The sequence below is a fragment of the Oncorhynchus clarkii genome, chromosome 17 (assembly GCF_045791955.1).
Source record: "Oncorhynchus clarkii lewisi isolate Uvic-CL-2024 chromosome 17, UVic_Ocla_1.0, whole genome shotgun sequence".
In the NCBI taxonomy this organism is placed as follows: domain Eukaryota; kingdom Metazoa; phylum Chordata; class Actinopteri; order Salmoniformes; family Salmonidae; genus Oncorhynchus; species Oncorhynchus clarkii.
Window position 1 is genome coordinate 34,312,325 of NC_092163.1, and position 14,044 is coordinate 34,326,368.

At 42.0% G+C, this 14,044-nt stretch overlaps 1 protein-coding gene across 1 annotated transcript in view; it reads left to right on the forward strand.

Annotated features, from left to right (window-relative positions):
- The window catches only part of LOC139370727 (plexin-B1-like), a 132,965-nt gene that overhangs the window by 21,527 nt on the left and 97,394 nt on the right, over window positions 1-14,044 (forward strand). Inside the window, exon 2 of the mRNA XM_071110382.1 lies at window positions 5,076-5,120. The gene's annotated coding sequence lies outside the window, so the exon portion shown is untranslated. The remainder of the gene's footprint in view (window positions 1-5,075; window positions 5,121-14,044) is intronic.

The window sequence follows — 14,044 nt, forward strand, 5'->3', positions numbered from 1 at the left end:
CAGCATTTTATGGACGCAGAAATGAACAATCATCTCAAAGGCTGGAGCTCAATCTTCCCATAGATCTCCACTCCCCTGTTTATGTTTGTTAAATCAAGTGGAAATGTCCTTTTTCAATTAACTTTGATTAACTCGCTGATCTTGGCCCTATGCGATCCTTGGCCTACTTGTTTGTGCCAATCCGTTAGTTCGTATTGAGACGAAAGGTTTGGAAAAGGGAATAGCTTTGCCAGTGTAGGATAACTCTGTGGTAGAGAAATGAGCGCAGTGAAAAATATGAAGAGGCAATTTCTAGAGTCTGTGACTGTCTTGTATTTCTTGGCCCATAAAAGTAAGGTTGTGTTGAATGAGTTGCTTACTGACGAGTCGAGCTTGCTTCCTTCCTCGGGATCTCTGGTCAAACCAAGCTGGCCAGTGTGAAAAATGATTTAAAAAAATCTCGCTCAGTTGTTAACTTTGACCTCTGGAGATGTCTGAGGGGTGGGGGTGGGACAGGTAGAAGGACGTTGACCTCTTCCCCCGGGAAGTTAGAAAAGCATTGGTAATGAAAGGAGGCAGATGAGACCCAACTGATAAATGGGGCTGTGTGTGTGTGTGCAGCAGGCAAAATGCATGCAGACTGCGCAATAATGCATCTTCTTTTCAACTTACTCAACATGGAAGCATGCTAAAGTGAATTGGAGATTTTGCACACGCATACCATGTGTCACTGTCGGATTCAAATGGTCAGCTTACTCCCAGTGCATGCCATTACGGATATGCAAAGGAAACTTGATATAGGCTATAGGCTAATGGTTGTCATTTTGACTGAGAGCATTCATTTAAGCATTCATTAAGTTGAATTGTGTTCTATCACAGAAACTCATTCATCCCCGATCTCATCAAAGTGAGTGGAGAAGCCCTTTCTCTCCCAGTTTCTCATTATGTAGTAACGTGAGTAATCCTGGTTAGAGCTTCACATTGCTGCAGAATCATGGCCAATGAGAATTCTCATATCTTTCTGATGAAGTCAAGTAGCCTCCACTAATTGCCCGTGGGCCTCCCTGACTCACCCACGATGCTATATAGTGTACTCTCATTTAATAAACTGAAGCCTCAATGGCCTCCACTGAAGCCTCAATGGTCCTTTTGTTATGTTTGTTTTGGTGGACTGTGACTGCGTTGGCATAACCTTTGTGGAGTTTGGGGAGGCGATAACGTATTGTTAGTTCGGGAAGGAAGCAATTAGGATAGCATCAGCCCCATGCCAAGTGGCTGGAGAGGACAAGCCCTTTTGGACAGGATGCCGTGGAGTTATATTTGGGTCCCTTTTATCTTCTGCTTGAGAGGAAAAAACTAACCGTATATATATTTTTTTGTAATTAATTATAGCCCCAATGTGGCCAAAGAAACACGGTCATTGGAGGTTTAGGAGCAACAGCTTAACCACGCAAGAAATGGTGGCATTGTTGGTTTTAATGACGTTGTGTTATTTCCCCTCAGGTTTTGATGTGCTAGGGGAATGTGTGTGTGTGTGTGTGTGTGTTCCAACCCCGCCAGAGGAAGAATAGAGAAGCTGGTAGAGTGTGTGCAAATAGCTAGTACGGGAAACTCGTTGAGATTTATACTACATCTCATGATTCATATAATCAACAAATTGTGTGCTCATTTTCAGTACTTTATTGACTTTGCTGATGATTTATAGAAAATACATTTTTAGAATGTTCTCTTTTTGAAGTCCCATTTTCTCACAGCAGCCTTTTATATTGAAGGTTCCAAGCTGCTATGAAGAAACCACTTTTTCCCCCCAGCTTTTTACTGCCAACTAGTTTTCTGAAGTGCCGTCTGGTGGCAGTAATATTTTATTTTCTCTGTATGTCTGACCTGATTTACTTCGAGTTATCCCTATTCGGCCCGGTTAAAAAAAAAGCCTTGTTTATTTGGAGTGCCGGCCATGTTTGAGAGGGCTTTCAGTACAATGAGTGCGATGTCAACCCCCAGAGTGTGTGTGTAAGGGTACAATTACCCCTCTGTTTAGCGCTGGTGACGCCAAATTTTGGCAGTGGTGAGTGAAACACGCTATGTCACTATTTGAGTCACTGTACAGTCTCAAACGCTGGGAAGTCTTGTGGAAATGGGTCCAGTTCATTTCATGGCCACAATGGGACCCATTAAGCTTGACATTAAAGTGTGTTGTGGTGTTTTACAACTGCCTCTACACAATTCTATCAAGCTCAATGGGTCCAATTCTACAACATACCATTTCCTACCTGCCAGAGGTAGTCAACCGCTGACAATACAATATGTGCACTGTGTAGATCTATAATTAAGGCTCACACTCTTACTCTTTCTGATAAGGTAGTTTGTTGACTGTATGCTCAACCTGAGGGACTATTGTGCTACTAATCCTTGAATGGGGAGTCCTATATAGAACACAAACAAGATCTTGGATGACAATATTTCCCAGCTCAGTCCCCAACGAATCGCATGAATCGCAACCCCGCCCCCCAACCAAAAAAACATCCAATATGTATCCAAGGGTTCTCCATTTGTCTTCATTTAGATGTCAACTCAGGCCCTAGCTGTCATAGTGTAGGTCAGTGATTTAAATGAACCCATTATATGACTGAGCGACTCCGTTTGTGCTTGCCTCACCTGAGGGGAAGCGTCGCACAACAAGACCTGACAGATCCAGGAATGGGAAGTTCCAGGAATGGGAAGTTCCATGAATGAGCCGGAGCTCAGCTGACAGGCCACAGGGTTTCCTGGGTTTTAAAAGCGTCATCGTGGCAATGAGAATTGTAAGACAGCAGATGCTACTGCAGTGCAGACCTCTGGGCAGAAACATATAGTTTACTTACCACTTTCTCTTTTTACAACCTGCAGGGATTTCTGGAGATTGTCCCCAGGTTTGACCAAATGTTGGCCCGGTATACAGGCAGCATTCCTTGACAATGGCTGTCATTTTGAACTCCTGGGTAGGAGAAGTGAATAATATTCCTTACAAGTATCTAAGATGAATGAATGAATGAATGAAGTCCACAATGTGATTGCAAGTAATTATTTTGTCCGGGAATAAGATTCATTTGGGTCTGGGAAACCAGCCTTCTGAAGTTGTTTAGTCTGGTTAGTCTTTGATACATTTTTGCTTGTTGTCGCAAAATCACAACGCTAAGTGATAGTCTGTTTGAAACTAGTGAGCTTCACTCTGGTCTGTTTTGTTTGGTTGATAACTTAATGTGTAGACTCGTTCCTAACTGGTAACTGACCTGGTTATAACTCAATATTCCCAGGCATTCTCTGATCAAGGGCATGTGTGAGTCTTTTTAAAAGCACTACAATGTGCCATGTTTCATGTTCCGCCAGACCTCTCTTCTGTGGTTGTCAGTCGTCTGCCTTTTTGAAAGTGCCCTTTTGGTTACGCTCTGCTCCTCTGTGTTCAGCATGGCTTTTGTTGTCATCGCCGACAAAGGCTGCCTTGCCCTATTTGTGTAGGCTTCACCTAGGCAGCATGATGATGTATCATTCAATTCAAACATTTAACAGGTTTAGGTCTAGCCAGCAGAAAATAATATTTCTGAAAGTATTCAGACCCCTTAACTTTTTCCACATTCTGTTAAATTACAGCCTTATTCCAAAATAGATTAAAGAAATAAAAATCCTCTGATCTACACACAATACGCCCTGTTGACAAAGCGAAAACAGGTTTTTATAAATGTTTACAAATCTATAAAAAACTAAAACATACTTTATTTACGTAAGTATTCAGACCCTTAGCTATAAGACTCAATTGAGCTCAGGTGCACCCTGTTTCCATTGATCATACTTGAGATGTTTCTACAACTTGGAGTTCACCTTGGTAAATTCAATTGATTGAACATGATTTGGAAAGGCACACACCTGTCTATATAAGGTCCCACAGTTGACAGTGCATGTCAGAGCAAAAACCAATTGTCTGTAGAGCTCCAAAAAATGTCTGCAGCATTGGAGGACCCCAAGACTCCATTTTTTTTAAATGGAAAACGTTTGGAACCACCAATACTCTTCCTAGAACTGGCTGTCCGGCCAACCTTTGCAATCGGGAGAGAAGGGCCTTGGTCAGGGAGGTGACCAAGAAGTACAAAGTTTCTTGGCAGCACTCCACCAATCAGGCCTTTATGGTAGAGTGGCCAGATGGAAGCCACTCCTCAGTAAAAGGCACATGACAGGCTGCTTGGAGTTTGCCAGAAGGCACCTAAAGGACTCTCAGACCATGAGAAACAAGATTCTCTGGTCTGATGAAACAAAGATTGAACTCTTTGGCCTGAAAGCCAAGCGTCATGTCTGGAGGAAACCTGGCACCATCCCTGCCGTGAAGCATGGTGGTGGCTGCATCATGCTGTGGGGATGTTTTTCGGTGGCAGGGACTGTGAGACTAGTCAGGATCAAGGCAAAGATAGACAGAGCAAAGTACAGAGATCCTTGATGAAAACCTTCTCCAGAGCGCTCAGGACCTCCGACTAGGGCGAATGTTCACCTTCCAACAGGACAACGACCCTAAGCACACAGCCAAGACAACGCAGGAGTGGCTTTGGGACAAGTCTCAATGTCCTTGAGTGGCCCAGCCAGAGCCCGGACTTGAATCCAATCAAACATCTCTGGAGAGACCTGAAAATAGCTGTGCAGCAACCCACCCCATCCAACCTGACAGAGCTTGAGACGATATGCAGGTCAGAATGGGAGAAACTCCCCAAATACAGGTGGGCCAAGCTTGTAGTGTCATACCCAAGAATACTCTATGCTGTAATCGCTGCCAAAGTTGCTTTAACAAAGTACTGAGTAAAGGGTACTTATGTTAATCTCATATTTCAGTTTTTTCATTTTTGTAATACCTTTTCAAAAAATTCTACAAACCTGTTTTTTGCTTTGTCATTATGGGGTGTTGTGTGTAGATTGGGGGACAATTAATTAAGTTTAGAATAAGGCTGTAATGTAACAATATTGTGCTTAACCATGCATAGGTAGTGTTGACCTGAACAACATTTGCATGTTTTAATCATCAAATCTTTTTGGTTTTAACTTTAATCTCTCTCTTCTCCATCCTTTGTTTTGAACAGGTACAGATGGGAATCCAGGAAGTGTAATTCCGGCACGTTTGGAATGTAAGTGAAGGAACAGTAGAACTTGTAATTCTACAGGGACGAGCCCTAAGGCTCTGTCTGTTTCGGATGCATGGACTGACAGGAAGGAATACTGTAGGAGTGGAAGGGCATGTTCACACAGTAAAACATGGCCGCCTTGTCCTCCTCTACCATTTCTCTATTTGCAGTTATTTTCGATCTTATAAACTGTATGTACAGTGAGTGTCCTCTGTGATTATTGGGACAGTGAAGTATTTTTCTTATTTTTGTCTCTATACTTCGAAAGTTTGGATTTCAAATCAAATGATGACCATGAGGTTAAAGTGCAGACTCAACTTTTGATTTTAGGGTATTTTTTTATCAATATCGGGTGAACCGTTTAGAAATGTCAGCACTTTTTATATATAGTCCCCCCCCCCCCCCCCTTTTAGGGTAGCAAAAGTATTGGGACAAATTCTTTTATGTGTAGTGAAGTATTTGGTCCCATATTCATAGCACACTATGACTACATCAAGCTTTGACTACAAATTTGTTGGATGCATTTGCTGTTTGTTTTGTTTCAGATTATTTTGTTTCAGATTGAATTGTGAATAAGGATTTGCGACAAAGTTACAAATGCACAAAAAAAAATAAAAAATAATGCTAACCTCCCCTGTTATAGTAGTGTTGAGAGCTTAGCATGTCTTGGGGGTATGATATTTGTGTGGCTAACTTTCTCACTCATAATTTTTCACAATTCAATCAGGACCATCCGTAATCATGGCTGCATCCACATTAATGTAGAAGTGTTTAGAAACGTATTCTATTCTTATTTACAAAAAAAGTGACCCCAAAATGTATTTATTTACCATTTAAGTTCTTTTGGGCACACAATATGAAACACAACCAAAAACAAAGAGCAAATGCATCCAACAAATGTGTAGAGTCACAAGCATGATGTAGACATTGCGTGCCATGAATATGGGACCAAATACAAAACGTTTTACTACTTTAATACACGTAAGTGAATTTGTACCAATACATTTGGTCCACTACAATGGGGAAAATATAAACAAAAAGTGCTGTAATTTATAAACGGTTCACACGATATGGATGAAAATACCTTCAAATGAAAGCTGTTGATTTCAAATCTAAACATTTGGAATATCGGTCCCAAAGAAGGAAAAATGCCTCACTCTCCCACAGTGGAGGTTCCTTAGAGGTTGAAGGGGATGACCATCCTCCTCAGTGAATTTTAAAAAATATAGTGAAACATTAAAGTTATCCTTATTAGAAAAAAACAATACTAAATATTTTCACATCACCAAATAATTTATTAAAGCACACTGTTTTGCAATGATGGTCTACAGTAGCCTCAGCAGCACACTGTAGGGTAGCACCATGGTGTAGTCCAGAGGACAGCTAGCTTCTGTCCTCCTCTGGGTACATTAACTTCAATACAAAACCTAGGAGACTCATGGTTCTCAACCCCTTTCATAGACTTACACAGTAATTATGACAACTTCCGGAGGATGATTCGATACATGGCCTTTGTTACAATACAGGAATGATACAATTTAAACAATTCGGTTTGATTAGAGAACAAATCAATGTGATTCCATCTGAAGCACTTTACATGTTGTTGCACAAACACATTCATTTTCCATTCTGCTGATGGAGCTCACGAGCTGGGCCTCTCTGAGCTTGATCTGTCTGACCTAACTTGTGTTTCTGTGTAAATTATGTATGTGTATGTATTATGTAGGGGCCTGATCTGAGCCACAAAGGAGACTAGGCATCTACCACCCCACTACCTCTGTCAGATTAGGGGGGCAATGTAGTATGTTTTGTCCCCCCACTTTGGTTCTGAAATCAGCTTCACCCACTAACTTTTGCAGATTTAGTGTTTGAGCAAGTAATGTATCAATATTTATAATCTACAAATTAGCTATGGCATAGCCAATAAATAGCACAACTTTGGATTTCACCTCCATCTCAAAATCAAATATTAGTTGACGTTTTTAGTGAGTTTCTTTTCTCCTCCTGCTTTGTGCAATGCAGTGCGCCTCGCAAAGTGATTTTGCTGTCCTGGTTTTGAAATGATTAACTTTACCCTGATCATAGGCACTGATTTGTTTTTAAAGCAAATCTAGCAAAACTATTGCTGATGGTGAACCGGCAAGCTGTTTGATTGGCTGAAGGTGCCACGCAGATGTGTGTAGGGCTGTTCAGCATGTAAGGCTGGGCACAGTGCAGTTTGATTTAAGCTACTGCTATTGCCTGGGGGTTATTCAGCATGCAAAATGACTTGTAGATCAATGACTGTCAACACATTTACACGCTTAATTTGACACCTGAAGGAAGACTCATCAGTTTCGGGAAGGTAGAAAGAAAGTACTATGAGCAACAACAAAGAAATGGGACTCTGTAACAAATGGGATTTTGTAACATTTGAATTGATTTTCTGACGCATGCTACATTTGAGTCAGTCTGGGGGTCTGAGGACTGCATCAGTCTGATCTTAAACATTTGAATCTGGGTCTGATGCGTATTGGGGAATCGTTACATCGTTAGGAAGCAGACATAGTGCCCAGATCTTCCAGAACGTGATTTCTGATGTTATTTTGGTAGAAGTCCAATTGTAAACCGGGCAGTGCCCATTGTGGCAACATAAATAACTGTTATGACTTTTGAGACATTTCCTCTAATTCATCTGAATTATACAAATCGCTCAGTGCCTAGGGAATGGAGTTTCCTACCCACTGGTGACAAGTCCACTTCCACCAACCACATGCCAACGCATTCAGCAGCTATTTAAAGTGTCCACGTCTGGTCCCGATTACCTCTCCAAAGCAGAGGCTTTGGTCGCTTTGTGGACCAAAGAGCCCTCCTTCAGTAGCTCTTATCTGTTTGTTTTCACATTTCCCTTCCCTTTTGATTCGTGCTCTTCCCTTATTCTCCTCCTCGCCATTGCCCTTTTTGGCCAAGCCAAGGATTATAAAACATTTTTCTTCCATGCTGAACTTGGTTATGTAAACTCACCTCTTGAATCCCCCTCCTTGATTCCACCCTGTCCAAGTTGCCATTTTGCCAGGCCCCATCCTACGAGGACAAGCTCCCACAAAGTGTTTTGATTACATTGTGAAATAGGATCAGGGACATTTTTTTTTCTCCCCCAGGCTGGCCGTTTGGCTAAAAGGGGTGGCGAGGGGAGGAGGTGCAGAGAGAGCGAGGATTGAAGGCGGATGCGTGGGAGGAGGCTGTTGTGGTGGAACCCAGAGGGTTGTAGTGTGCGAGCGTGTGTAAGCTGTTAGCGCCTCCTAACCTCTCCCCATGCCCCTTGTGGCAAAGCAGCTGTTTGAATTACACAGAAAACCACCATTATGTCTCAGCAAACATATCCGTTTTATTCCAAAAATGTTCTTTATTGCCCATCTTAACCCCGTTATTAAACTTTTTCCCCACAAAAGCCAAACATTGAGGAAACAATTGGGAAACACTGACCTTTTTCCATTAAGCTCCCTGGGATCGTTCGGAACGCTTAGCATCCCACCTCGCCAACAGGCAGTGAAATTGCAGGGCGTCAAATTCAAAACAACATAAATCTCATAATTAAAATTCCTCAACCATAAGTATTTTACACCATTTTAACAATACACCTCTCGTTAATCCAACCACAGTGTCTGATTTCAAAAAGGCTTTTCGACGACAGCAGAACATATCATTATGTTAGGTCAGCAACTAGTCACAGAAAGCATTCAGCCATTTTCCAACCAAAGAGAGGTGTCACAAAAAGCAGAAATATAGATAAAATGAATCACTAACCTTTGACGATCTTCATCAGATGACACTCCCAGGACTCAATACTGCCCCCTTGTCACCAAGAAGTTAACTCCCTTCCATGTATTCTATGGCAACAAGTGTCATCGTGATAAAAAACAACGTATTGTTCTTGGTTCAGTAATCCCTTTTCTACTTCTACTCTTTCTCATTGCCTGGTTAGCCAAACTCTCTGGAAACATTAAATCAGACATTTGTCCGGCGGGTCGCTCTCACAGGTTATCACCGAGGAACTTTTTGTTTCCATTAGTTCCCTCGACTCTCAGCACGGTCATTATACTGGTAGCGGCACTCAGCCAAGCCTATGATTTTGAGCACCGTGCTTCATTCACACAAGCCTGTGGCCTTGGGGCATGTGCCTTATCAATGTCTACTTTTTCACTGAGATTTGTCTGGGAGGGGAGTGATGTTATGGTAGCTTGTCATTTTGATTGAGGGAGTGATGTTATGGTAGTTGGGAGGGGTTATGGGAGTTGTAAGGGGTGCGTGTTGGTGGCAGGGAAGTCAGGCGCAGGAGAACGAACTTTGTTTAATAAATGCTGACCAAACTCCAAAACAACCAAAATGTACAAAATAACAAAGTGGGTAAAAACCCGTCGCACACCAACACTAAATAGCACATCACATACAAACAAAACAATCTCTGACATGAGGGGAAACAGAGGGTTAAATGCACAACATATAATTGATGGGATTGGAACCAGGTGTGAAGGAAGACGAGACAAAACCAATGGAAAATGAAAAATGGATCAGCGATGGCTAGAAGGTCGGTGACGTCGACCGCTGAACACCGCCCGAACAAGGAGAGGGACCGACTTCGGCGGAAGTCGTGACAAGCGTGTAATTTTGATTGAGGGAGTGATGTTTTTGTTGAACATCTGGACCTTCTATATCCAGTAGCTCTCCTGAAGCCCAACACAACAATGCCCTGCCTCTGTGTGTTTACTTAGTTGCTCATCTCTCTCACACACACACACACGCACACACGCACTATGTCCTCCTTAAACATACATGCACACAGCTTTCAGTTTTACATTGTTAATGATTACTGCAATTTTGGGGTTAGAGCTTGCAAGAAAGGCATTTTGGGCAGGTGACATTGAAAGTTGAAACGTCGCTTCACCGTGCCGTCTCTTTGTTTTATCTCGCTCTCAACACCCATCCAAACACAGTATTTTGTTTGGTTCCATAATTTGAGAAAACAGAAAAAAAAAATATATATATATATATATGTGTGTGTGCGACAACTAAGGAGTCAGCTTCTTACAATCAAGGATACAGAATAAAGCACCACACCATACAAAGACACACTCCCACTCCCAAAGCGAACCGGAGATGAGCAGCTGAGCATTAGATTACAGGGAAATGATCAGCCAGAGTAGACCGGTAACCAGCAGCCACACTGCAGGGTTAGCTGTGTGTGTGTGTCCTTGTGTACGCACCTGAACTTTTATCGCAAGCAGAGAGAGACTTCACTGAACATCACACACCTGGTCTAGACACTACCATAACCGCAGTCCCATACCACTGACAACCAGACCGTGTAATTGTCATTTTTAAAACCCATTGCACATTTTACTTTAGGATGGGTCTTTTTAGGAACAATAAACAACAACAACGGATACCATGAGATGGAATAGGTCGGTACGGCAGCAGTGTATTGTCCTGAACTGTGTCCTGTGATTTGAGGTAGGGGAATGATATGCAAAGTATGGTGGAGCTCAATCTGCTCCGTCTACTCACCATGTATGGTTTCAGTCGGGTGATTTGATTTAAAATGGCATTTTGTGTAACCGAGCGCCATGCCAAGCTCCATGATGGCCGCTATGTGCCTCGTTTTGGCAGTCCTGTTCAACTCATGACAAAGGCAGGGCGTTTGGTAACCTAGCCTTCTTAAAATACCAAACCACTTCGTCACTCAGAGACTTGTGCACACACAGCCTACTCACAGTACACACACTTCTCAGTCAGGCTCCATGGCCAAAGCAAACCTTTTTGTATTTGAACTGCATCAAACTGTGAGTGGAGAAGAGCGCTAGGGACAGTAGATTAAGTGGCCTCTAAGCGTATCAGAAATCTTAATTAACATTAGGGGGTTTGATAAGGAACTTTGGCTGTCAATCTCATGTTTATTTTTGCAGTCTGAGGTAGTGTCTGAACGGTGAGGTAACGGTCTGGAAGGAAGGCTAGCACTACTATCATATGTACTGCATTTACCTCCTTCTCTCAGAGACGTGTTATTGGAAAGGTGGACTGTGCAGTTTATACACTCAACTCTGAGGACCATAGAATTAAAGGCACTATTTGGGTTGAATTTCGCTTGTCTCAATCGTTGTGGCATTTTTTGACGGCATGTTCTGTACTGTGGGCAACATTATCTACTGTATACTGCACTGTATAATGGTTTGAATAGTAGCCGTTTCTCTTCACTCCTGATAGGTAGCACCAAGCTCTCTAACTAACGTTTTAATAGGTGGTGGTAGTAGTACATTCATTAAACATTTTAGTCACACTACTAGCGTATTTCACGACATCCAATTTCAAATGGGAGAAACTGTTACCCACTTCAATGATTCTCACTCCCTTGTTGTGCAGAGACATTTTCTTTGACATGCTCAGTAGAAATGTCTGACATTTTTCAGGTGTCTGTGTGATTGGGTGTTTCAATAACAAAATTGCTTAGGCAGTGTGTGGACACCCTGGGAAATTGGCAATTCCGAAATGAAATCTTCCACAGAACTAGACAACATGTGAGGCATTAACATAGTATTATTGTTATAATTTGGGTCTATTTGACAGATTCCTTTTGATGACTGTTACACAAAATGATGCTGTCCTTTTTTTTTTTTTTACCTGTGACATGTCTGTTAGTAGTTTTTCTCTGGACAGACCAAAACAACACCTGCAAACAAACCCATTCTCATCACACATTCTTCTGTGTGTTTGTGGAGGTGAGAATTTAGCGTAAATCTGTTTTACTACTCAGACAAGGGACCGAAAGTATCGACGTAGGACTTGAGTATAGGTGTAGAAAGTGGCCTATAATACTGACTGGGGTAAGATATAGACAGGGTGGCAGGTAGCCTAGTGGTTAGAGCATTGGACTAGTAACCAAAAGGTTGCAAGATCAAATCCCCGAGCTGACAAGTTCAAAAGCTGTCGTTCTGCCCCTGAACCCACTGTTTCTAGGCAGTCATTTGAAAATAAGAATTTGTTCTTAACTGACTTGCCTAGTTTAAATAAAGGTAAAACAAAACATTAGACAAGCATGGCTTTGACACCAATCTGGAGTGTATGCTTCTGAAAGGATGTGGTCATTTCAGAAAGTTTTCCCCTAAGGGACCGTAATATGTGTTGGCCCATTTGTTTGGAAGGGCTGGTCTGTGTATTCTTTATTAGTCTGGTACTACCATATAGGGCCCTATAAAATCCACCTTGTGGAAAATGCAGACAGAATCACAGAATCCAGACATTAAAACGTAATTCAACAATCTAAAAGAAAATGTATTGAAGTCATTCAAAAATTCTTTAATTTTCCCACGTTAATCATAAGACATGAACAAAATGCATCAGCGATTCGTATTCCTGCAACTTTCTGCAACTGCACAGGAATGTCCATCTGTGTGCGTTGTGCTCGTATGTCTAGTCTACACTTAGTGTAGCCGTTAGCAATAATACTAATGATAACCATCTGCTGGTAGATGGAAAGGCTTTCCCAAAAACCTTCTCAATGAAATGTTACAAAGTAGCCTATGCCTACCTGGCAGTATGATATCATGATCATTTGCATCAATCCAGTGGCCATTTGTTTTGCTAACTCTGAAATCACATGAGCGCTACAGAAACACAGCTAACCTAACAACGGTCTTTGGCTGGTGCGCACTTGCATTAAAAGGTAACTACACCCACATTTTTTATGTATTAGATTTTTTCCCCAGACCTCCAACAGTGGTCTCCTGATGTGGTTCAAGCATTGTTATGGACTTCTGTTTAAAATAAAATAAAACAAATAAAAAAGTGTAATTTTGAGAGCAAGAACTGAATTTTGGAAAAAATAAATGGAATCTGGCAAAAAAAATAAAACAGATTTTATAGGTCACTACTAGTAGTACACACACACGCGCCCTTCCACTGAAGTTCGTCTTGCCACAGCCCTTGCCTTCAGGCCTCGGCAACCATCCCTTGAATACATAATTTTTTGCCTCTAACCCATTTCCTGTTTTAGTTTAGTTTCTTTGTTCTTGGCCTTCAGCCATGTCCTTGCTAAATGACTGTACTCGCATCTGAAAGAGTTAATACATACAGCCGTGATGTAATCAGCAGTCTCTTTGCAGAACAAGGTGACTTTCCTTCAGCGAGGGAGCAGTAGTCATAACAAGCAGGCAGAAGTAATCAAATCATGTCATTTGACATGATTCCCTCTTCTTCTTTTTTTTTCATCCCCCCCCTTTACTTAATCTCCATCCCGTAAACAATGTCTGGGTTTAATGCAGTAGCCAGGCCCGAAGAGAGGGAACAAGGCGCACTCCTCCTCGTCATCCAATGTCATCTCCATCCCTCTCTGCTTCCCACTCCGCAGAAACAGTCCGGAATCATAATCGCCACTTGACCGTTTGTGACTTTCACATGGCCGACTGTAGATGCTCCAGGGTTGAAGTAGAGGTGACTTCCCCCCTTTATCAGAATTTTTCCAATCTGATGCTTCGTTGCTTAAATACAGAACATTAGAGGGTATTATGCACGGGAGGGGTAGGGGCTTTATGGTTGGTGCCTCTGCCTTTGATGTTGAGGGCTAGAAAATCCTGCTCAGTCAAATAAAAAGGGCTTTGAAATGGCATAAGTGGGTCAATCCCTTGACAGGTTTGCAACTGTGCATATGTTTGGGTCTTGAAACAGCACTCAGAACCGTTGTGTGTGTGGCTCTGTTGCTAGAGAGTGGTACTTGTAACGTCAAAGGTCATGCGTTGAATTCCCGCTGGGGCCACTCATATAAAAAAAAAACTATGCACACATAAATTGCTTTGGACAAAAGGGTCTGCTTAATGGGCTATATTATATATCACATTACACACATTTTGCCCTGATATTTGTATAGGATGGCCCAAACTTCTTAAGAATGGGACATT